Below are 27,049 nucleotides of genomic sequence, written 5' to 3'. Positions count from 1 at the left end.
AGTAAGTGACGTGTTTATACTCCAGTCACTTAGACAATTGGCTCTCTGAAAAAGAGAGGGAAGTGACAGCTAACTCTGATTGGTTCTCTGGAAAAAGAGGGATAGTGTTCGCCAACTCTGATTGGATAAAGAGAAAGCATGAATGAATGAATGATTTAGGTAGCCTTACTGATTTAAATTGCGTAATACTTCACAACTCTGTCCACTAAACAAGCTACTTGTGAGTCCATGTGACTTTTGTTTACAAGCCCTGGTTTGCTTGTAATTGGGCCATGTGAACCCAAACGAACAAAATGAAAAATGCTACAAACTTTTTTTTCCACTATAGTTCAGACCATGTAGGGTGTGATCACACCCTACATGGTTCCTCTCCAGGTTGACAAAACTCTACGATACCTTGGTGCTTATGAAACCCTTTCAAAACCCCATTGGATAAACTTAGAAATGCATGGTCGTCAAAGTAAAAACAAGGCTGAAAGGCCTTGAAAAGTACAACACCCAACAGCAGCGATATGAGTCATCCTGTACAAGGTCTAGAGATATGTACATGTAGTTCGTGAGGTCTGCATTTGTGGGACCACCACTGGGGTAAGAACTCTTTCTGGAGAAAGCAGGAACACTGGTTTCTGGTGAGGCTGTGAGCTGTACAAAAGTTGTGACTCAATCTAAAACCCAGTATCATAGAAATGTTCCCTTGCCATTTCCAGTGGTCGCCTTGTTAGCTTGACAGCACTGACTCATGGCCATTGCTAGGCAACATAGGAGTCTATGTCAGTCACCCTTTATGTTGGATGTCACACTATGGAGGGTAATGACAGGTAGTTGGAGCCACCACATCTTAATTTAACAAGCTCTTCCTACCAGTGTGTCTGGATGAACCTTCTAAACTAAACTAAACTATTGATACTATTTGAGTTAGGACCAGCACAAAGTTATTTATTATTGATATCTAACGTCAGTGAAGTTTCCCATGAATCAATCATGCTCCATTTGTCTTTTTTATAGTTTAATATTGCATTTACGCTAACTTGTAAGTGTTTTTCTTCCATTCCCTCCAATAGATGATACTGTAGGGGGTTTGTCCAATGTTGGACACTTAATTCACTTCACATCTCCTTCTATATTAACCCTGTGTCTTGACAATGTCGCAAATAGTTGTAGGAATTGCAGGCTATGTAGTCATGTCTGTTATTTATCCATTCATCAGCCAATATCGCCATCCACTGCATCTGTTTCAAATACTCTTCAGATACATTCATTACTGTTAACTATGGATCCTCTACATGAAGGCACCATTGCAATCTCAGGGTTCAAGCTTCTTTTTCATGTCCGAGTTAATATGTCTAAATATCCTAAAACTAAATGCACGTCCCTTCCCTTTTTCCACAGTTCCACTATATGAATTCTTCCATCCTTCTAGATTTGTTGATGTTACCTTGTACCAGTTCCTAATTGGTGTTGTATTTCCAGAAATTGGTTTCTCATAGCAAGGTCTGTGGCCAGCAAACCACATATGCTGCAGCCTGAAATAAAATAAAATATACATCTGTGCCTCCACCTTTATGCCTGAGCAGATTTCACAGAATGATGACAGCTGAATGATGTTTTATCTCTGAGGTGTAACTCAGGCAGACAGTACTGTGTTTTCCTCATAGTCTAAGGGGTTAGCAGAGGAGAGGAGGGGAGGGAAGGTCAGGATTGGAAGAGGATTGAAGAAGAGAGGAGGTTAGAGGAGAGGAGAAAAGAGGAAAAGCGAGAAGCGATGCCCAGGCGAGTTTGTTCTACCTTCCACTCCGCTCCCACTGTCATCTTCCTTTAGTTTAGATTGTCTTTTCCTTTCTGTTATGTCACAGCCTCTTTTCTGCCTCTCTTCCCCTATCATTATCTCTCGCCATCCCTCTCTCCCTTTCTCTCTCTCTCTCTCTCTCTCCTCTGCCTTGGAGAGAGAGAGAGGATCCAGAAATAAGGCCATAAATAAGAAATCAACGGCCTTTTCTGTCCCGCCGCATTACAGGCTTTTGACGTATGCTTTCTGCAGTAGTATTACTCACCAGCCTCAAATCAATGCTCTAATCTTTCCCCCTGCCAGATTGATTTCCTTGGCAGTGACGGCGGAGCAGAGAGGTGCAGAAGAGATCTGTACACTGTAGGCCATTTTCCAAATACGAGGAAAGCAGTGTTAAATAGGGAAGGGTGCTTAGGCAGATTGTTAAGTAAGATACTGGATATTCAGAAGGCAAAGAGGTGTAAGAACCTAATGTATCTGATTTTCTGTTTGGGTACCTCTTTAAATTAGAGTCAAAGGAGGAATTGAACGCTAAACAGGAGAACATGGGGTGTTTCAACAGCCATTTATAGCTAATTGTGGGGGTTGATGAGGTGTGGATATTAAGCTGATTCACAAAAACCCACCACTGCTTGTGATTTAGAACAAGAAAAGTGCATTCGGGTGGATTATTCAGGTGGAATAAGTGTTTCCGCCTTTTTGTGTGTACAGCTTTTTCATGGTGAAGCTGCACAGACCTTTATATACAATATGAGGCCACTGGTCTGTTTTGGTGAGTTTGAAATGATTTTTGAAGGATCCTAGAGGCAAACTCAGAAAGGAACTGTTTATCCTTTGATTATCACCAGGAAGTATTTACACTCCTGCCGGTCTGCTATTGGAATGCTGTCCTCATATAGTGAAGCTTTACTAGTGCAGTCAGCCTTTATGTGATTTTGAGTATATTTTCGCGAATACAACTTGTGTCTTTTTCAATAATGCTGCTTGTTTTTTTTGGCCAGGTCTCCTTTGGAAAAAGAGATTTTTAATCTAACTTGAGCCACCTGGTTGAATAAAGGTTAATTAAAAATGCCCCTAATCAAAATTTCTGCATTGATTAGTGTTGATATCACAGTGTTCGGCAGTGTGAAAGGTGGTATGTGTATCATCATAACAGCCATAAGTCATTACCACATTCATTTTTGAGACGTTAGCGTAATTACCGTAAACAAGCAAGACCATCGCTGAGAAGATTGATAGCCTCTACCGACCTCTACACATTTTACATTGTGTGCCACCAGGTTCGTTTTGGCGGGAAAATCTGCTGTATTGCTTTACAGCACAAAGGGAGATTGCTTTATGCTACAGAACAGGAAGAGGGCGCTGTTCTTCCAGTGCAAACAGGTGGTGGAAGGAAAGGCCGGTGGAAAAATCACTGCCAACATGTATATCCTCTTCAGTAAAGACAAAGAGAAAACCTTTGAAGAAGCAACATCCTCTGTGACAGGACATAATGGGGCTTATGGGAAATGTGGTCTTCATTTGGAGAAACACTGGCACTACTGATATTCTCACAGTAATTACATATTGCTGTTTATTATGCTCTACATGTAGCACCTGTAAATGTAGTCCTGAGTCCTGAGTGAGCGCTGTGGCTGTTTCCTAACCTGACTCATTACTGAGGTTGCTGGCAGTCTGCCCTTCCCTCTCAGTCCAGCCGCGGCAAGCCTGACCTCCGATCCGGCTCCATGGGAGGGGCCGGAGAGTCGGTGTGTGTGTGCACGTGTGTGTGTGTGTGATGTGTGACACCGAGCAGATGAACTGAGGTCACTGTCTAAGAGACTGCTCACCTCCAGACAGACAGTTGGCTCGCTGGCCAGGAGTACAGCAGGTCAGCTGGAACACACACACACACACACACACACACACACACACACATTTACAGCCCTATTGTGCACTGACCTTTACTTTCTCCTCCATTCACCGGCTGTAGAGCAATAGGCCATAGACAGAATAAAGAACACAGTGTTAGGATTATGTTTACTGTTTTTGTCAGTGCAATATCTACAGAGAATACAACTGCTGAGTGGCCCTTTGCCACCATGTATATTTAATATATGTTGGAGGTCAGTGGTTGGTGTTATAATACTGTAGCTACCAACTTCCTGAAAAATCTTTTTTGAAATATTTTATTCTCTATTAGTATGTTATTTCTTAGTTTTTTGATAGTAATATTACAGTAAAAAAAAAAAGAAGAGGATGTTGAGAATTGCCTCTTTAACACCTCATTAATAACCTAATAATTCACATGTTTTTATAATATACAAAAAAAGTATTTGCATTTTATATTATTGTGTTGTGTGTATTATTGTATTGAACTTCTCCTCCTGGCAGTGTATGCAATGTCCAGTATCCAACTCCATATCTTATAAGGTGTGAAGTGTGTGTAATGTGTAAAATCATGTCTAAGCCGGGTCAAATCCCACATGCGCATGATGTCCTTGGCCAGTAAAGGTGATTCTAATAGTAGTGTACCACTGAGAACCGCAAGCGTATTGCCAAGGAGCAAGGGGCTATTTCCTATGAGAATGAGACAGTCTAGCTGTGGAATAAGCCGATCAATATGTCAATAATCCCGGCTGTGATGTTATACGGAGCAGTTGGTTAGCACAGCGAGCTACGAGACAGTGACTTCTCTCCAGTAAAACCCAGTGAACTGATGCTAGCTGATGCCAAGCTCACTACCTGCTGAGAGAGCGGGGACGGGATCAGTCGCGGGGTTTGCATCAAGATGACTGACACTTAGCTATGTGAGAGCAGACCCAGCTAGACATACTGTACACCTTTGTGTCTTGGACAGTGGTTCTCAGTATGGGTTCCCAGAACTCTGTAAATCCCTGGTCACACTGTAGCTGAAGCTGTCCCAGGTGTGATTTTTGTTTCCCTCACATGTGACATAGCTGTTATCTAATCAGTGTGAACAGCAAAAAGCTTCATTGAGTCGCATTTTTTCCAATTCTGATCTGGACCACATGGTAAGTTGTACAAAAACGGATCCCAAGGCATGCGACCTACATGGGACATGTAGCCAAATCCCACCAATTTGAATTTTTTCCCTGTACATGTTTGTTATAGTTTTAGAATAAAAGGTAGAGTTCTGAATAATTTGAACAACCTGTTTCAAGAGCAATACACCAACAACCCAAAATCCTGTACCTGTGTGAAGGTCCATATTAACACGGCAAAGACAGGACTGTGAAAATGTTCTGCAGGATATAAGCTTTCACCACTGAAACTCAACAATCACCTTGGTTTCAAAACAGATATCTGCTAATAGATTTTGGCAACCAGCTGCCTGCTGCCCAAAATTTGATCACAACTTGAACATACCAGAATCATTTGGGAAACACAATTTAATAGAAGCACTTAATTTTCTGTTGGCAAATAGTCAAATATCACATCATATATTATAAGCTATCACCAGCTCAGTGAGGCACAACATGACATGAATTCAGTAAAGAAGAGAGTGGGAAATGACACATAACTCAGCACTACTTGTGTCAGGTGCTGAGCTCTTTTGGAAGTGGTTAGTTTAGTATTATGTTTGTAGACTTTGAAGTTGTTACACTGCTGTAAGTACATTATGTATCAGGGAGATTTTCATCAGGTACCTACATGGTAATATTGTGTGTTTACAATACCTTTCCATAGGTCAATACACAGGTTAATACACTAGAGAAAGGCCATTGTAAAGTGATGCCCATGTTTCTATTAGCATGGGTTGATGCAGTTGAAACAGGTCAATATGACCCGCAACAATACAGGGCATCTCATTACAAACGTACAAAATTCAATCATGTTTATCTTACTATCAAGCATGTTTCGTTGCACTCATAAAGTATCATAAATATTTATATTGAGATTGTTGATGAAAGAAAATTTGAGATTTTTGCGAGGCCATTTGTAATACGGAGTGAACGCTGAGTGTCACTCCATGGATTATTATCTTTGTGTACAGGTAAATATGGCTGCTGTAGGATTTGCGGTTTCTGAGCTGCAGACACTTTTAGCAGAGAGAAAGAAAGAAAGAAAGAATTCCAGCAAATACAGTAGGGTTCCAGAACTACGTGCTTGGACCCCTAACAAAGCCGATTAAAGTCAATAAAAGTCAAAACAATTAGAACAAAGCTGAAAAAAGCAGAATCAAAGAAAAAGAAGATCAGCTGTAAAACCACAACAGAAGAGTGACACAAAACAGTAGCCTACAAAAAATGTTGGGACATGCATCACTTAAAGGAACATTTTGTCGCTAATTATGTGGACGTCCAGTCAGTGCTGGTGGTTGGTATAGTCCATTAAAATTAACGACCACCTCTGTGAGAATCATATTGACTTCCTGTTAGCTCTGTTTTTTCCATTTATCTTTGGGATCCTGAAGAAAGCTTCAAGCCACTGGAGCACCTGCACTACCTTTGACTGTTGCAATCCAGCTGCGTTTTTGTAGGTTTGAGCTTAAGGAGAGTGAGAAGCTCGACTCAATATTAAAGGTTTGCTTCGAGGAATAGAAAATCCTGGGCTTTAAGTCAGATACCTATGAAGGAGAAACGGGGCCCTGTACCATCTTCAGGTAGTGGAGGAATGTAATGTCGACTCCCCAGAACCCTTTGAAACTCAGCCAGTGTGGACTGTTTTTTGGGTTGGGTAAAACACATTGAATGTCTACCCACCATGCTGTTGCTGTTGTGTTTCTACAGATGACAGCAGAGGCCATTCTCCGTCTGGTCAACGATCCTGTGCTGCCTTTCTACCCTCTGGACATCGCCCTGGACGTACAAAACAAACTAAAAGGTAACCGTGACCTAGCTATTTGGTGAACAGCCACATTTCAGGTAGTTTCCGATTTTTTTGTGTGTGTGTGTGTGTGTGCGTTTGCCAGCCAGCCAGCCAGCCAGCCTCTAAGACTGTGTGTTGCACTTAAAGCCTCAGGCCTCCAGTAACAGCTTGTAACCCTGTATGTAGTTGTGCAGTGTTCCAACACAGTCAAGTGCTCTTTAACAATTGTTTTCACTGCAGTTTGCACATTGAAAATACTCAACACTTCCTCTGTTCCTTTGTTAGAGCATAATTCGGGTATTTTTTCTGTCTTGTTAAATGCTACTTGTGTTGAGGAGTCAACAATCCTACTCTTTCAACTGTGAACAACGCGAGTCTATGCACATTTAAACTTGAACTCGTATTGAATTTTTGTTGGTATATTTCATCAGGCTTTGGAAACTGTGGAAAATAGTTCTCATTACTCGCACATTTGAAATACAAGTACTTGAAGGTACATGACCTACCCACCTATTGTATTCCATGATGGAAACAGTTACAAGTGAAAAGAATATTTCTCTGTGCCTAGTTCTGTTTCACTGTCCAAGTTTCATGTCGGTTTAACTGTAATAAAACAATCAGAACAGAGGAAAACCCATAGGAGTCATACTGTACACCAGTCTCAAACTATTGTTTACAACTATTGTTTTCTTGTTTTACTATTTTACTGTTACAAAAACAAAATACAGTCAAGACCGTCGTTCTGTCAAAAATGTTGAAAATACAGTGATATAACATTTCACTGTAACTTTTCATAGTATCAAAGGTTCATGTAAACACTTTAACCTGGACAAGATCTTAACCACAGTATGGACAATAGCTAGTTACTCACATCAGTGTTGGTGATCAAGCCGTCCATGATGATACTGGTTTGGGCATAATAAATACCCAAAGGTGGAAGTGACAATTATGATAATGATGACAATGAGGATGATGATGATAATGATGATTGTGACAATGATGACAGTGATTTCCACTTAGTGACATCTTTGTGGGTGCTTACCAGCATAGACTGCGCAGTTTGCAAGAGTCTTGTAATGGATACTGGATAAGAACACTGCAGTATGCGCAGTACAGTCTGTGTGTGTGTGTGTGTGTGTGTGTGTGCGTGTGTGTGTGTGTGCGCACCGGCTGCTGTCTTGGACTTTTATGCAGTGGCATAACTCATCTCCACTGTCCGGCCAGCCAGCTAGAGCATCAATCCCTAACACACACACACACACACACACACACACACACACACACACACACAGAAAGCAAAACAACCTGCTAAACACACACACACACACACACACACACACACACACAAACACATCACAACCATGCGGTGCACATTCATGACGATACACAAAAACACACTTACTTAGAATGTGCTTACACACACACACACACACACACACACACACACACACACACACACACACACACAGAGGAGCCCTTTCCCCTGGCTTTCTCTCCCATAAGAATGATTTAGTGTGGGTTCATCTGTTTAGCTGAACGTATCGATCTCTGCTCTCATGCCTCATGATTCCACAGCACAGTGACCTTGATTCCTGCATTTGTAAAATTCAAATCAAGCGGGCCGCCATCTTTCTTCTTCCCCCCTCCAACCTTGGACCTTCACAGCTGGCCCTGTCCTCCTCTCCTCTCTCTCTCTCTCTCTCTTACTCTCTTACTCTCACTTTCTTAAATCTCTCTATTTCTTTCTCATCTGAGTCTCTTTTTTCTCTCTCCCCTACTGCTCTCTTGCTCTCTCTGTCTTCCTTGTTACACTAGTATAGCGAACGACACAAAATATAGTTTTTGTTTTATCCTGTCCCACCCAGACACACATCTGTGTCAGGCCATGAGTATAGGCCATGAGAATAAATGGCTGTTTTCCTATTCTCAATCACTGATTGATATAACATACTAGTGATTCAGATTCAAATTTCTATAGCCAGTTCATGAAAGCTTTTCCATTGTCTGTTCTAAACAGCCGGTGTCTGGTAGCTCTTTCCTGGAGAAAATCCTCTGGCGCACAGGAAGTGATGCGTTTTCCATTTCTGGTTTGTTTGTAATAAACAGAAGAAGAACTGGGTAGTTAGCGTGAGCAGTGACAAAGAAACAGACAAACATACAAAGAAAAGAGCGCCAGCTACAGAAACTCAAACTGCATCAACAGAAAATCCAAGGAGAAAGACGTCACAGTCCCGCCCACACTGTTTGATTGACAGGTGATCTCTGGGAAGTGCAGTGCAGAAACACCACACCAATGAGAGCATCAAAGATGTCAAAATCAATAAGGGGAGGACACATGTCACATAAGGATTTTTGAGCCTTGAAACAAACGGGACACAGATTGCAAAAAAAGTGAGTGCAACTCAACTTTAGGAAAACTGCTCCAAAAAGTTTTGCACTCTCAGTGTATGAGTTACATATTCATCTTTTTGGATTTACATATTCATCACCTAAAGTGTGCATGTTGCAGGAGGAGCATTACCACCGCATGGCACTTTAGTCAAGGTCTATGTGAATTTACATCGCCTACTATTTAGTAGTTAGCATGCATTATGAGCTCTCAGGCAGCGGCCTTGTGAGCCAAAATCAGCTTATTCAGCCACAGAATCAGACTCTGTCCTTGAATATTAAGATGAAGTGTGAGAGAGGAAGCACAGCTGAGGCTGTGGTGAGTAAAAGACAGCCGCATGGCAGTCGCTATGGAAGTTGAAATATTGACATTAAACTACATGGAAGCTGAGTGCATGGAAATGCCAATGGAGTTTTTGTTTTCATTTTGGCAGTAATAATGCATTTTCCAACATGTAAATAAATGAAAATGAAAATTGGATTATTTCATTTCAATTTGAATTGTGTCATACATCATGCTCTCATATATGGGAATTGTAATTGCAATTCGATTTCATGATTTCAATTAAATTATGTCTCTTTTTAACTTTCATAAGTCTTCACTTAAAATTTAAGAATAAACAAGTTGCTTTATTGCCTCCACTATGCAGCATAAGGAACAGTTTCCACCCAAGTGCAGAGGGTGTCACACACACACACACACACACACACACACACACACAAAATACATTTTTAGCTTACCCTAAAAAAGAAAAATAGCAAATTTGGAGATGCAAAATATCTGTCTAAAAATCACAGGAACATTCCTAACTAAATCCTGTTTCTGGGTGGACTTTCCATTTAAAACACACGCACACACACACACACACGTCAAAGCACACATACATTATGCCCTCTTGCACCCACTCCAGGGACAGGTGAGGAGCATAATCGCGGCGTAATCCTGTCTGTGCAGGCTTAGTGCGGCGCTGATATGCATATACATCTCTATAGATCTGTTTCCATATATAGAGCCGCTCCCGCTCCGTCACGGTTCAGCGAGCGGGGTTTATTTTCAGACGGCTTCTTTCTTCCTCTTGACAGGTAGCGTTTGTGTCAATATGAGCCGACACTCGTGAGGTTTGCATGTGAATGGAATTTCACTTAGGGCTGTGTGACATTTTGATTGACAGGTCTTAGCCTGGTTTGGGTTTCTGGGCTGGGGGCGTTTTTTGTAAGTTAACGCATTCTTAGTTCGTCTTTACAACAGATCACCATGTTAGGCTAGAAAACAGGCAAAATAACCCCAGTAATTTACATGATGATATTATTATCATATATTTATATCTTTTTTTTTTTAATTATAGTAGTAGAGAGGGGTTGATGTGTTGGCCCTGTAGCAACAGCACTGTGGTAGAAACACTTATAGCAGAGCCACCGACAGTTATAATAATTATAATGATAATAATACCGTTATTTATATAGCACCTTTAAAAACAGAGTTTACAAAGTGCTTTGGCAGTCAAAATAAAAGCAGAATACTCAAAATGAATTTAAAAAGCAATGGAGCAGTAGGAAACAGGAATTAGATTAAGATAGAAGGACAGAGGTGGAAAAGAGCAACATTCATGTAAATACTGGGATTACCATAAAATGAAAACCAAAATAAAGAGTAAGGATAAAATGAAATAAAATTACGATAAAATTAAGATAAAAATGTATTAATTTAGTTATCAGCATTATCTCCTGTTTAGACTGTTAGTACTGGATTACCTGTGGATGTACAATGAGAAAATGACAAACTCAATAGATTCAGGATTATTTTATTTCAGGTTAAATCAAATTAACTTTAAATATATGTTGACGTACGCTTGCCAACTCAACAAAATTAACAAAAATACAAAAAAAAAACGATTTGTCAATGTCTGCAGTTAACCGATACACATAGCACGTTTTCATTTCTTTTGTGCCCAATTAGTGTTTCTAAGCAGAAACACCAGCTATCAATCATGTAGATGCTATCTGAGCAGTAGATGTTAATGGTTTCACAGCATCAGTGCAAGTGTATATTTTCGTCTGTTTGTGTGTGTGTGTGTGTGTGTGTGTGAAAGAGAAAGAGACAGACAGAGAGAGAGAGAGTGAGTGAGTGAGAGAGAGTGAGAGACGCTCTCCCTCCCCAGTATGTATCCCCCAACTCCAAGTCTCATTCATTGTAGCACTAAGGCAGTCATTCAGCGGCTCAGGTTCACTGGCTCTGTCTAAGCATGTAAGCACAGTCCCATTAAGGCCTAGATGGAGTGGTTATGCTTCCCCGTCTGAGACTAATGGACAGATTATGACCCGAGAGAGAGAGAGAGATGACTGATTATTCTACCTGCCTGTAGCCTCTGTCTGTTTCTCCATCACTTTCTCCCTCATTTTACCCCCCTCCCCCTCCCCTCTCCCCTCTCCCTTCCCCTCCTCTCTATCTCTATCAATTCAATCCAAAGGTGCTTTATTGGCATGAAAGCTGCACTCGGCAACTTCACACGCTGCCCAGGTAGTTCTCAAGCAAATGACAAAGCAGTATTATTGTTCCAGTGTTTAGGATGGTGATATATTTCTGCTCTAATTAGCTAGTTTACTCCTCTCTATTGAGAAAATGTGACTTTGTTGTTTGTGTCAGTTACAGGCCACCGTAGCTCAAGGGCAAGAAGCTTGTGTAGGACGAGATTAGCTCTATTGATGTTGTTGCAGTTCCCACTGGTCACCAGTAGAGGTCGATAAAGGCCATAGATGCACCTTTAAATACAAAAGTACTTATTGACACAGCAAAAAACAACAAATAACAGATTAGAACCAGCAACCATGGCATTATAACAAAAACAGCAAATAGTTAAATAAAATACTAATACATCACTACATTTTTTGTTAATTTCCCTCATGTTTAAAACAAATTATTTCGAATTTAGGAAGATAAAGCAATCTGCAGGTCCTTGAAAAGTCTTAAAAAGTCAAATTTTAAGGCCTTAAAAAGTATTAAAATGTCTTAAATACAGTTATGACAGGTTTATATTTTCTTTACATCCAGTGATATCTAGTCAAAACAGAGTTGGAAAGTTTGACCCACATGCCTGCCCACTCTCAGATTCATACCGAAGAGGGTTAATACAATATGACAAGTTTAATTTTCATTGCATCAGCTTTATATAAACATAGTTGGACACCGTGTCCCTAAACTATTCATTTCCAAGTGTCATTTTGCTTATGCTGCCATTTATTTTTAGCACTTTCATTTGATGCGTTCAGTCAGAAAGAGGCTGCTTTTGACAGATTTCTCAGTTCTTTATTGCGGTTGTTAAATTGGTATTAAATTTAATTCCAGGTGGTATTATGAAGATCTTAAAGTCATCAATTTGGCTTTGTGAAACCCGCGGATACCTTGAATGCATTGTACCAGACTGCTTCTGTTCAGCCAGCAAACAGGTGGGAGAGACTGAAGCTTTTATCTCTGCCGGTTAAAAATAAAAGGAAGCACCAGATGGAGAGAAAGAAGTAGAGAAGGAGGAAGAAAGTGAAATAAATAATTCTTGGTGAGTTAGGATTGTGTGTGTGTGTGTGTGTGTGTGTGTGTGTATTGTGCGTGGATGTGGATGGGCGGGTGGGGGCACATGTTGGTGTATGTGTGTGTGTGTGTGTGTGTGTGCATGTGTATATATGGGTGGATTGGTGAGCTTGCATGCATGTGAGTGTCTGTTGGGGAATGTGAAATGGTTGTGTGTGTGTGTGTGTGTGTGTGTGTCTGGTCTCTGGGTGTTTTAGTAGCCCCCTACGGCGGAGGACCAGTGATATTTAATGGATTCTTCACAGACAGAGTAAAGCACTGCAGTATTCATGACTGGCAGTAATGGAGGGAGCTCAGATCAAAGAACCAGAGCTAATTGAAATCCTAAAAAACCTTTTGTTCAACTTTTTTTTTTACCCCCTATTCTTTTCTCTTTTTATTAAAAATGCCTTTGGTCTAATCTGTCCTGACAAGAATCTTCATTAAACTAGTGATAGCTCTCAGTAGCAGGCTCCCTTTGGCCTTCAGCTGTAGTATCAAAGAAAGGTAGAATGGAGACAGTTGTCAGCGCTGGAAATTACTAGTACACTGCTGAGGAAATCAAAGTAAATGTGTGTGTGTGTGTGTGTGTGTGTGTGTGCCCACATGAATTAATTATTTCTTATGTAAGTTGTTACTTACAACCTATTGTTTGATGTGCAGATTGGAGTTTTATTTATCCAAACAGAGTAAGAGCTTCTCTGGAGGCAGAAATAATCTCATTGGTTGAGTGAAACCTCAGTGGGCGGAGCCAAAGAACCACAGTGATGTTCGACTGAAGCCCAGTGGAAAAGGAAAGAGGTAAGAGAGGAGGTAGCTAATGTTATGAAGCCTAGCGCTCTGCTACTAACTGAAACAATGCAATACTAAGCTATCTAAGTTAGCTAGTTAGCCTAGCTGACCTTCTAAGTTCAAACTAGAGACTCACTATATTTCAGGGAGTTCACTAAGCATCATCATGTGTCTTCATCAAGCAGGCGTGACAAAAAATGTTAATTTTAAGAGGTCAACGATCATGCACAGTGCAGTTGGAGTAGCTAGATGCCTCACTGTTTACATGTTAGCTTAGCTCGCATGTAGTTAGCTTAGCTTGCTACTTTTACGTTGTTAGCGTTATACCTTTCACAGTGATTACAGTGATTTTTGAGAATTAAGCAACCATACCACCTTTTGTAAACGGAATACTGGGCGATAGTATACAAGTGCATTGGAGAATGCATTTTAGCTGTATTAGTGTATCTTAATAACAGCAAGATCGTCTTGTGTAGCCTAGCTACTCTTTTCTTGGTTACAGTTACAGTCTTTTACAGGTTGTCAGTGTTCTCTAGTGTAATCATACAGAGGACTGAAATACCTGTCTTTGGCCCCAGGGCCTTCATGTCATAATATTCTCTATAATGTAAAACAGGTAAACTACTGAAACACCTGCTCTCAGTGATTCATATTCATTCTCTAATACACCAAATACCTTTCTTTGGCTCCAGGGGCTTCATGTCATAATGTTCTATAATGTAAAACAGGTAACCTACTGAAACACCTGCTCTCAGTGATTCATATTAGAAATCTTAAATATTCAATCTTCACAAAACTTGTCTGTGAGTCTGGTGTTCAAATGTTTGACAAATGTGAAGTAAGGTTTTAGTGCAGCTGATTTTTACACACAAATATGCAATATGAATATGAAGAGACTGATAAATTAGGCCCCTTTTTTTTTTTTAAATGTAAGACATCACAAAACTGGCTGGGAATAGTAGATCAGACAATAAGAAACCATAGTTGGAAAGTCAAAGTGTTTTTAATTGCCAAACAACTAATGACAGGTGGAATTTGGTACAACAGCTCAGACATAAACAGCAGTACAACAAAGCTGTAATCAAACAGGTATTTACAGTATGATAAACTGTATATGGTGTAGCTGTAGCACTTGTGTGGCTCTAGATGAGCTTCTGGTTGACAATCTCCCAAATCATCAACTTTCAGACATTCATTGGACATGACCATATGACCATAAAACATGCACGTTCAATAATAAATCATGCACAACCAATGAGTGAGTGCATTAATTGATAAAAAGCAATAACTCATCAGCTGTGATTTAGCTCAACAAACCTATCCTTTAATCTATCCTTTTGGTTAATTAGAAGACCCCATCCTCAAATAACTTCAGTTTGATACTACTTACTCTGATGCATAGTATCAATTCCAAACAGAGTTTAGGTGGATTTACCCTCCACTACATCTTTGCTTGCTATATTTCACTTTGGTTGAACAAATTCTTTTTCCAGCACACACACACACACACTGACCTCCATAGAAGTTCATGAGCAGAAAATCAACAACATTAGCTTCCCTCAAGGTCTGTTGTCACCGCTGGCTTTCAGCTCTCTTTTCTTTTCACCCAGTGCTCAATTGTCACAATTGCAAACAGGCAAAATTACTTCGGCAAAATTGTGACCCTGGACACAGAAAGAAATCATTTAACTTGGGTCTGCGCTTCCTTGTTTGTATGCATTAGAGGTAAGATTTGTTCGACGTTTAGTTTTAGAAGTTTTCAAAGTGAAGGCAAGAATGTAGAGGTGACTGTCGCTCCTCTAGCAGACAGTAAACCCACATAAACAGTTTACCCGCCATTTTATTTACAGAATAGAGCTTACCACCTTTTATTAGCCTAACAAAAAATCTTTATGACATACATTTATTGTATATATATCACAGCAAGTAATATCAAACTGATGTAAGTTATATGAGGATACGGTGTTCCAAGGAAAAAGAAGAATAAATTAATGCTTTTCTGAAAATATATCAATATATATATCAATATATAATATATATTTCTATAATGATGGTTGTTTTCCTTATGGTGATCACTGACCTGAGAGTCATTTAACCCTTTTAACCGACGTTTGTGTGCTAAAAAGCAAAAGCATTCCATAGAGGCATCACCTTAAAGCTGTTTGTTTTTCTCACTCCTCTCTGCCTCTGTTAGCTCAGGAGGCTAAGTCTCAACTGTATACTCAAATACACACACACACGCACACACACGCATGTCCCCAAGTGTCAAAAGATGTGATGGATTACAACAATCAAACAATATTTCATGAGTCCCAGCTGGCTGCGAGGAGCGAGAGCCATTTAAATTTGTAGGAGAGAACAGCTCTCTTTGTCTATTTTTGTCCCTACTGTCTTTCTCTCTCCCCTCTGATGAGTCACACTCTGTTTCCACCCTACTGTGACACACTCTCATCCAAAGACACACACACGCACACACACACACAGACACACACACTAAGATCTGTAGACGTATGCAGGGACACATTCTCACACAGACACACACACATACAAACATAGGCTGACATATACTGATACACACACACATATGTGTGAAGGCATATATACACACTTATGCACATGTGTAGGGTTCTAAAGAAAATGAATAGCAGAATATATATATATACTGGATATTGTATTAGTTTTAGGTGTGTCTGTGTGTGAGTGAGAGAGAGAGAGACAGACAGGCAGAGAGAGAGAGAGAGGATTCATTTGCTCCCATGCATTAGTGTACAAATCCAGCTAACTCTATTGAAAACAAAATGTCATCATTGCAAATGAATGGCTTCAAAATGGAAAGTGGTGTATTTCTTCTACATGATATTCGGATGGTTCATTGGTCTGGTGCGGCTGCCTAATGCTTTATTCCATTAGAAGTGGGAAGTCAGAAATTCCCAGTTGGTAGGTTTGGTAGATTCCAAACTCTGTGAATTCCAGCAGTCCTGCTTGGAAAAACCAGGGCCGTTCCATTGCGTTTTTCCTAGTTAAAGTCAGAATTTCTGACTTTCCGACATCACTGGAACGCAGCATAAGAACCAGGTGCAGCTCGAACACACGGTTCACTGGTTCGGTTGCCTAGTAATCAATACACAAACAAATGGGTCAACAGGTGTACGTGTGTGTCTAAATGGGGATATAAAACAAAGAGTAGTTACATGCTTGTCAGCTGTGAACGTCTTGGCATGTAATATTTGTGTCTTATATGGCACTCATGGATACAGACAACAGCTCTAATCTTTTAGAGACACCTTTTATTGAGCCGACATAAGTAGAAAGTAGAAATATGTTACATGCCATTAGTTGGCCAGTGACTATACCTATCTATTCAAGAAACAGAAAACAAAAGACATTGCTACCAAATTCAAGTGCTTACCTCGTCAGATAGTCGATATGTGCTTATGTAACAGCCGCTGCTTGGTCTGCCATATTGTGGAGCGCTCTTCTGTCTTTCATGGGCTTCCAGCAGCTGTAGTGAACTGCACACAGATCTGCAGAATCTGGTCAGGCGATGTCACATTATAAACCGATTCTAGCTAGCAGCTAGCTAGAAGCTGCTAGCTACTGCCATGCAAGCATCCATCCATGCAACTTGCACAATACATAGCCTACGTAGTTTAATTCTTGCAGTCTCTTTTAGAATCATTCTATAACCTAAAAACGTCAAAATATTATCATCAGACAACACATCACACAAGAAACACTAGCCATGATTCCTTGCAAACATCAAGTACGTGGAATAAAGAGAACTTTATTTGATGCAATCCATTAATGCCTCCCAGTACTGCTGCCAAGCATTAACAAAATAATTCCCATTACTCTATGTAACAGCCAGCAAATATGACCTCGTTAACTTGGACTTAAGACTTAAACAATTAAAGTTTGAACACCTATACATTAACTTTTTCTTTCAAGCGCAGGCCCAGTGGATCCAGGCAGATATCATTTAACAGAGCCAAGATTACAGGCCATTTAACTGTAAATGCAAGGTAATTGATTTGCAGTGCCAAATGTACTGTAAAACAAGCCAGCTCTGTGTTGACGGCTTAATGAGGATAGCGTTGTTTGAGTAACTGGTTGTTTGTGTGTTTGTGTGTTTGTGTGTGTGTGTGTGTGTGTAGTTTGGCGATGGGAGTAAATTGATCTGCGGTTGGAGTAGGAGAGGGACTTTCTATTGTATTGAGTGGAGGGTTAAGGGCCCTGACACAAGAGGGAATCTTTTTAAATTACATCCTGAGAAATTGGGTTTGTACAAGTGTGTGTGTGTGTGTGTGTTTGCCTCTATGTACATGTGTATATGTCTCTATGCATCCGAGATATTTGGAGGATGGTGGTAGAGAGTGAGGGAAATTGACTTGAGTCAGGAGTGGAGTAAGGTTGAGATAGGAGGAGAGGAATTATCTTGTTTCCGTAATGAAGGTGTGGCCTCCTGACAAAACGATAAAACATAAAAGAACTGAAAAAAAAAATAATAATAATAACAGAGGGCCAACCTTCAGTCCAACCACTTCCCATAAAGGTTCATGGGGGAGTTATGGCTGAAGGATTACTCATTCCCTCCATTGCTCAAGGCTCCAGGTTTTGTTCTCCTTACACCAGGTGATGCATCTTTGCGTGCTGGATACAAGCTTAGTCCTTGGATACAAGTGGTTTCTGAATAGAGAAGCCCAGTCATAAATAGCATCTTTGTGTTGTTTTTTCTTTTTTTTTTGCGACTGTGTCATAGAGGGTCAATTCTGTGTAATCTTTGAGGCCGTAGCATTACGGTGTTTAACCACTATCCTGGTAAGTGTCTCTCAATCCCTGTCGGTGAGCTTCAACTTGCAACCACTCTTCCTCTTTACTGATGCTGTTTGTGATTGGCATGTGATTTTCCAGTGTGTGTGCCCCTTGGTGTGTTAAATACTTTCGCGGCACCGACTATTTGGCCTACATGCTAGTGATTTGATTACCTCAAAGCAAATGTCCTTCTTCGTGTGGTGTTTCCATTGGTTTATCCTCCTCTCCCTGTTTGTGTCTAGACAACGGAGTGGTGTCCCCGGCCCTCCTGTCCTCGGCCTCTGCTCTGAGGGACCGGGCCGCATTCTTCCAGTCGGAGACAATGCGGCCGGCCAACGACCCCAAAGAGCGCGACCCGTCCCACGTCCGGATGCTGAACGACGTACTCCGCGACCTGGAGAAGAGCTTCCTCATCCCTCGGCCGCCGCCCGGAGTGTACAGGTAGGACAAAAGTTGCCATTTCATTTTTAGAGGTGCACCTGCTGGCAATTCTTCAGAAACGATACAAGTACCGAGTGCTTTATTGCGTTAGCTTGGTCAATGGGAGTACCTATCCAAGTACTGATGTTATGTCTGAACTCCCTAGGTAATTGTATTTAAACCAGTGTGCTGATTCTTGCTTTGGTACGAAAATAACCACGTGAATTATGACGTTTGAAGCGAACACCACTTCATTCAGTCAGTGAATCACATAACCGGTTTGGTCTGACAGGTTGAGCTTTTGAAACTTTGGCGTCATACTGTTGAAACTTGTTTCTTGCAAAAAATCTTGAACATAATCCCCTTTTACATTACCCTAGTCACACAAGCACACACTCTGCCATGTTTCCTAAGCACACCTACGCCCCCAAACCAAATGTATATACTTTGCCAAAATACACTTACAAAGTCAATCGATCTTTATTTGCACATTTCATAGAATAGCAGCATGGAGTGCTTCACAACAAAACATACATATAGAATCAGTTCAGTAAAACACTGTTAGTAAAGAACTGTTACACATTTGTTTAAATCCAAAGTCATCCGAAAGAATCCCATATACAATACCAGAGCGTCTGCCTCATTTGAGTGCACTACATCTATTTCACCAGCGGGTGTCACTCACGTGCGCTGTGTTAATTGAAGCTTCGTGTAGTGAACCCATTTCCGATACAACTGGTTGCAAAGCCTCAAAGCTTCAGAAAGCCTTGTGTCGCCGTCACTGTATCCAAGTATGACTCAATTTACATACAGTCATTCATGCCGCCTAGTATTGGAATTTTATAAAAACAAGTGCAGGACCAAGTGCATCACTGTTTATTTATTCATATGCTCAAATTATACACTAACCATGGAGTAGCAATCCATAAAAATAATACAAAATATATATATATAATAATAAAAAAATTATAAAATAGGCTACATAACAGGATATAGGATATAGCTTCTAATTGTTTAATTGTTGACTCTCAAAAACAGCGTCTTTAGAATAGGTTGACAGAAAAAACAGCTTATTCAGAATAGGTTAAAAGGTAAAAAGAGCTTATTCAGAATAGGTATGGTAGGGTACACCTAATATAACAGAATGGCATTTAGCCTGAATTGCCGCTGCTGCACTGCCTATAAATTTTACAAATAGCAGTATTTCCACTGCCAGAAAAGTGTTACATTATGCCAAAGTGCATGTTGTTAAAGTATCGGTATCAGGACAGCATCATTTGCCTGAGCACTTGGGAGCTGGACTGGCACTGATCCTGATTCTACAGATGTTACTGGTGCTACTAATTGTGGAAGTCAATTTACAGAGGCCAAAATCTGGAAATAAAATGTATCAGTCACATTAGCTGTTACTTGTATGCATTTATGAAGTGAAGTGGTAGCCATGGTCCGCCATCAGCCATCTGTTTTGCATTAGCACTGCAGCTTCAGCCTCTTCTTCCTCAGCTTATTCTTCATGCACAGCAGGGATAATATAACATAAAACCTGTGTTTCTCATTCAGTTGGTATCCGGATAATTTGTTGCATGTTCTGACGGCTGAAAAGAGAAATAATTTACACCGATTTGAATTCATTCCAAGCAGTTGACATCGGGACCTCTTTCTCAGCGACTGTATTTCCACCTCATAGCAGCCACACCTCCGTCCCGTTTGATTTTAGCGTCCCAACAACCCCCGCCGCCGACTCTATCTTCCCCCTCAGCTCTTTAGCTGTCTGCTTTTCCACTAGATTCCGAGAGAATGAATGGCTTCTCCTGTTCAGCGTTATTCACAGTTTATGGCGGTAATAGACATGTTAATTGTCCTAGACTGCCATTAGCATCCAAGCTAAAATTAGCCGCTCCATCATGCTCAGAAAGCATTAAGGCTTAATGGTACTCATTTATAAAGGAAGTTACCATTCCCTCGCAGGACCTAGACAATAAGACTGGGAGCGTTAAACAGCCTTTAAAAATGTTTACTTTGACAGTTTGTTTTGTATTTTTAGTAACAAGTTAGGTGCATTTTCAGGCAACATCCACCCATTACTAGCATATTTTTGGTGTACGGTGTCAACACAGTACGGTACAGCACAGTAATGATACTCTTGATGTGCTTATGACTGTATTTCTCAGTGGTCATCTGTATGCTGCTTGTGTGGGAAGTAACCTCTCATTAAATTCAGTATCTCGCACGCCGAGTCTTAAAATAGTTTCCCAGAGAATCCCATCTGCCACGCATGTGACTGCTAGGACACTGTGAAGGGTATTTGGCAAGTCAATGCAGCCCTGTTTGTGGTCTAGTTGTAAATATTTCAGTTCCAAGATGCAGTTGCCGCTGACACCGTAATGATATTCAGGATAATAAGCACCCTTGACCACCAGCGGGGGTTGTGGGTGGTCCTGCTGTGTGCCCCGAGGAGCTTCAGACTATGCTTACATTTTAAATGTCAGCTTTCCCAACAGGATTACACAACTGTAAAGCAGTTCAGCTGCTTTCTTCCACAACTGAAGAATGAATATTATGGAATATATAAGATCATTGGTTATCTTGAATCTTTTACATATAATGTAATTACAATGTGGAGGATGCACACACTATTGAGCAGCAAACATAAGGTAACAGTGTGTTATCCAAAATGGATGTGTATATTTTTTTGGAATGTACCACTTCATATACTGAAGCTGCATCTGACAGCTGCCTTTTTTGCCTTTGATGTGTAAAGTCAGCAAGTTCAGTATGCTGCTGCTGGTACATAAATACCAGGGTGTTTATAGATTGGGATTTTTCATTAGTTTTTTTTAGTTTTTTCATTTCAATTTCAGTTTAGTTTTTGTTAATTTTTGGCGTGGGTTTGGTAGTTTTACTCTAGTTTTTATTTACATGTTTAGTTTAGTTGTCCCAGATGGACTCAAGCCAAACTGAATCTTACACTGTCAAGTTGTAAGTCTGTGGTGTGTCAGAATTTTAGGTTTCCAGCTAAGGAAGAAAACGGCAACAAGACAACTGACAAGACAAAGACTGTGAGAGAGCCTTGTCTTTCAAATAACACTAGCAACACGCTGCACCATCAACAACACCACAATGAAAAACTCCACTCACTGTTGCATTTCAGTCGTAGTTTTAACATGGGGGTTAGATAAACTAATAACCAAGATCGGATGCAGCTGGATGAGTTTAGTATTTAGTAGTTTATATTCTGGTTTTCATAGCAGTCAAGTGCCAAAGAACCCCCATGTTAAAACTAAGTGGAATATTGCTTCAAAGGAATAATTCACCCACAAATGTTGCCATTATTTACTTGCCCTAATGTCAGTCGAAACACCGGTGAAGTTTGTGTGACCAGCTTGTGGTGTATTTTTTTGTGGAGATATACTACTACACTACTATACTATACTTAAACCAGCTCCTCGAGCAATGGCATGAGAAAATCCCATTCTGTTTTGCACTGCCTGACATATCTCACAATTACACCACCAGCTTCCCAACGCTCCCTCTCTGTACCCTGCTTCTGGCCGAGGGTTCAGGCGGCGCTTCTGTTGCTGCTGTTTAAGTTCCTCCTAGGGCTGGGCGATATGGACCAAAAATCATATCTCGGTATTTTTAGGCTGAATGGCGATACACGATATATATCTCGGTATTTTCTACGAAGTAGGCTAAATGTTCAGTTGGAAGTCAAAGCCACATGTGAGATGTCACAAGCACTTTCATTAAAACAAGACTGTGATCAAAATAAAATGCAAAGACAGGGTTTCCTTCCCTGTTTTAGAACAGTCTGGTAAGTTCAGAAAATGACATCAATTTATTGTAATGCAGCCTTTAAAACCAGGAAAAGACAACACTTATGCCATATCACGATATTACGATATCCATAATCTAAGACGATATCTAGTCTCATATCACAATATCGATATAATATTGATATATCGCCCAGCCCTAGTTCCTCCCTGTATATTCATGTTCAAATAAATAAATTAGTTAAGAAGAGTTGTTAAGTATAGAAGTTGTCCCTCTTCTATATCAAAGACATCAGACATTTTTTCTTTTTTGTCTAGGTAAGTCAGGTAGGTAAGTGCTTAGCGTTTCAGTTACTTGGAGCAGAGCTCTTTCTGTTTGGGTGATGTCGACGTGTTGTGTTAAATACTGCTCTGAATATACTGTCGGTCTTCTGGACTCACTGCAATTGTTTGGCTTTAGAAGACTTGGACAAGCTACTTTTCTAGTGAAAAATGTATCTTGTTGTGCAGATGTGTTACTATTTTTGGGTTTGTTTGTTTTTTTTACTCTTCATGCTTATTTGGGGATGAAATTGGTCTGATTTGATTTGAATTGGCATTAAAAAAGGTCTTCAAAAGTTAACATTTTTTTACTTTAATTGAATCCTGAAGGCACCCTGTTAATGGTTTGCACTTTTTCGTTTTGTTTTTGTTTTCCCTCAAAAATGAAAAGGGAGATTTTTCAGTCATTTTCTTTATTCAGATTTGGAGTGCGTGGAACTAGAAATGAAGGGAGAGATAAACAGAATAAAGGGAGCCAGGGAGGGAAGCAGAGCAGAATAGAGAGGAGAGGAGAGGCGATGTCTATTAGTCTGGAATCCCCCGCTCTTACATTATGAACTCCTTGGAGAAGAGAAACATGAAATCGAATGGGGAAAATGCAACGCTGCCTCCATTTCAATTGAAATGTTCTCGACAGACCTTGGAAACAGAACGAACTGAATGATGATCTTGTAGTGTGAGTGTGAGTGTGGGTGTGGGTGTGAGTGAGTGTGAGTGTGTGTGTGTGTCTTTGGAAGAAAGGTTAATTGGGTGGCTGCTGTTATCCCAGAACCAATTGTGACAGTGGCCTTAATCTGATGTTTCTCATGGACAAACAGATGACAGCTGTGTGTCTGTCACCAAGCCTGGGAGTGGCTGCAGGGAAAAAAGTGGATTTCGTGGTAACCATTAGCAGCATAACCACTAGGTGACTGTGCTAGCACAATATAAAGCAGCAGCATAAACTAAACTTAACGTAAACTAAATAAACGTTCTGTCACAATCTAACACAATGCGATATTTTCCACGGAATCGAATACCGTATCGAATAGGTTGGAAATTCCATTGGAATTTTTTCTATTCCATTCATTGTTTTATACTGTGGTGACGCTGCCACCTAGTGGCTTTGCTGCACGCTCTCAATGAATGTGCAAGCATAAGCAGGAGGCAGTGTTTCTCCGACTGGATTATTAGACTGATTATGGATTATTATGGATGGGTGATTTAAATGGATTATTAGATAGTATAAAAATACACAAAATCCAGGTGTAAATATGCCCCTGAATTATTGAAGATCGGATCAAAACACCCAAACCATCTCCTGAGGTGGTCAGAGCCACTTTAACAACAAAGAGCGAATTCAATGCATCTCCAAACCACATATAGGAGCCATGGAAGCGGAAATAAACTGCAAATCCAACCCAGAAGCATACATAAATCAAACAGCAGATAGTAGCATCCTTGTCAAAAATGGATTGTCAGGATACCAGTGGCTGGGGAACAAGAGAGACGAGGCGTTTACTGTCAATTTTAAAGGCCGTAAATATTACAAGAGGGAAATGATGGCCGTGGCAATCTGCGTTTTGGTGAGGGAAAGAGAAATTGGATTTTTATGTGCATAGCGGAGACGCATTTTAATACCAGGTGTAAATATAATCTAGCAACATGGGATCCGTTATGTTCTGAGTAATATTCCGATTTTTATCCCAGCATGCATTGGGTTCAAATGCTATCATGTGCTCAAAACATACGCTTGAGTCGCAGAAAAACTGTGCAAATACATGTAATATGAGCACACATGTGAAAAGTTGAAATATAGAACCCTTGCATGAGACATAAGCTGTCAAAAGCCTGATTCAACTAAAAAAAAAATCTTTAATCAAGAAAATATCCGGCTAATTAAATCTATTAACGCAATCAAATGAGTCTTTCTCTCATTTCTCTGATTCTGCTCTCTACTCTGTGCTCTCACCTCTCTCCCAGACTCTCTCACTACATTCGTTATTTCCCTAAAAATAGCACTTGTCTCTGTTTTTCTGCTTTGTGGCGTGGCCCCGCCTCGACCCCGACTCTTTCTTCCAAGACAGCTCCGGTAAATAAGAAACAAAAAACAAAAAAAAAACACAAGAGTGCGTCATATGGGGCATTGATTTTTTTTTTTTTTTTAAAGCACTTAAAAAAAAAAAGCCTCTTCATTCTGATGAGCTGTGACGAGAGATAGATTGAGTTTTTTTTTTATAAAGGTGAGAGAAAAAAGGCAGAAACAGAAAGCATAGAGTGAAGAGAGCTAATTGGCAAAACTTGAATGGCACAGAAGGAACTGCGAAATATAAATGGCAACGGCTTAGTTTTTTCATTCATTCACGACAATGGCATTCATGATCTTTCCCAAACACACACACACACACACACAGCTGTCAGCGTTGGATGGATGCGGCTGCTCCTGTGTGACTGACACCTGGGACCAGCAGCCCGAGCTTAAACCCAATTTGTTGTGTTACGGAGCAGGAGGCGGCCTCCATTAAGAGTGGATGTCAGGCTGCCGGGGGCCACGGCGATCGATAGCAGGTGTCTGTATGTACGCTCCGAGGCGCCTCAAAAACACCTCTTTCATACCCGGATATCCACAGGCGCCGGGTGGCACTGTGCCGCTCATGCTGATGCACTTTTCAGCCCGACACAGGAATATTATGTCAGCGTTCTCTAGTATTTTTCTTTCCTTTTTAATTTGTATTTGTTCGTTTGTTCGTATTTGCTTTTTGCGACTGGCAATCATTGGTTTTGTTTTCTTTGTGTTTATTCCCATTATGCCTTGCTTTTACTCTTTAGTTTCGTAAAACCCTATAAAGAATTCTATAAAGTCTGTTTAGTCTTGACAACATCAACTGAGAGAAGTTCTAGACCAATATATCAGTTTGATGATGTATCAGATCTGGTCCAGTCACTGTGGTCCACCTCTGATATGATGAAAATGATGCAGTTTGATTGGTTACATATGTATTGTAGAATTGATCAATACTACACTGGTTGTCCATGGGAAGACCTTAACCTGAATTGATTTTATTGAGACATTCTGATTGATCTGATCTGTTTTCATACAAGTATGCATGAATATGTTTTTATTATTATTAGCATGTATAGCTTAAATAGTAGTAGTAGTAGTAGTAATACTAGTAGTAGTAGTAGTAGTATCACCTTGGGTTTCAGTGGAGAGTTTTAGTGCCTCATGGTCTAAATGCTGTTTCAGAGGCTTTCCCACCATAACAAGAATACAGTTCTGGGGGAAACTCTGAATATTTGTCTTTTTTTTTTTTTTTTTTTGGCACAAAAATGGTCAAACCTAAAATACTAGTGGAAAATGTCCAGTTATTTGCAGCTTCAATCCAAAAATATAGGTGAAGAGAGTGTCGGTTTCAACATGATCTCATCAAAAGTTGTGAAATGGTGAACCCTGAAACCCTGAAACCCTGAAAGATTTTCGTGCCATGGACACGAATAATGTGAAAATTAAGTTCCTCCACCACGAATTGGATTCTGTGAGTTGGACATGGCATTTTCAGCTAACGGTTTGCTAACAGTTAAGTTTAGGCAACTAAAACAGCTTTGGTTAAGGTCAGGATTAAGGTTATGGTTAAGTTTAGGCAACTAACACCTCCTTCACGTAACCATTTTGTGCTGGGAACACAGAACTTTAACACTTTACGTACCACCAACATGCAATTGGATGCTAACAATTCATGTTCATTTCATGTATTTGTGTGACATCAGGTTGGCTGGTTTGGACGCGGACATTACCGATGCAACCTTCACATCATGTCAGAGAGATTCAGAGGGTTTGGAAAGCAGGCTTCTGTTATTGACCGGGCTTTATATCTCAGCCAGGGCGGGGAGCGTTGTTGTCAACATAGACTCCCCATACCCGTCTATCCTCGACAAGACCCAGCAAAACAATCTGGAAGATTTATCTGTTGTTTGATACATAGGCCTACTTCATTTATCAGTTCATGACTACAGTCAGCAGTAGACTTTGGGGATTGTGGTGCAGATCTAGCAGTGAAAATTGCAATGGACAAATGTTATCTCGCTACAGCTCTGCGCAGGATGTGAACATGCCATGGATCGATTGTGACAAAAAAATGCATTTCCAACAGACAAGTTCATGTATGTACTTGTCAATGAATGGCAGAGTGAGGTTCTTTCTTTCCATTCCCTCCTTCCCAGGCCTTCAGAAATCACATTTCCTCTTCACAGGAATAGCCTCTCTGGTACATTACGGTTTGGTACAGTGTATTACAGCAGATGCCGAATCTTCACATTGCCCCGACTTTGTTCAGTCCAAACTGTGCGCTGAAGGTCAGTGTTCATTCCCACCCTATAGCCTGCGACCTGTGCCTTAACAGATGA

This window comes from Centroberyx affinis, unplaced genomic scaffold (genome assembly GCF_046629955.1).
Source record: "Centroberyx affinis isolate AG114_WGS23_722 - 3 ecotype Tasmania unplaced genomic scaffold, CSIRO-AGI_Caff_v1 ptg001456l_1, whole genome shotgun sequence".
Taxonomy (NCBI): Eukaryota; Metazoa; Chordata; class Actinopteri; order Beryciformes; family Berycidae; genus Centroberyx; species Centroberyx affinis.
Note: the sequence above shows the minus strand (reverse complement) of the source record.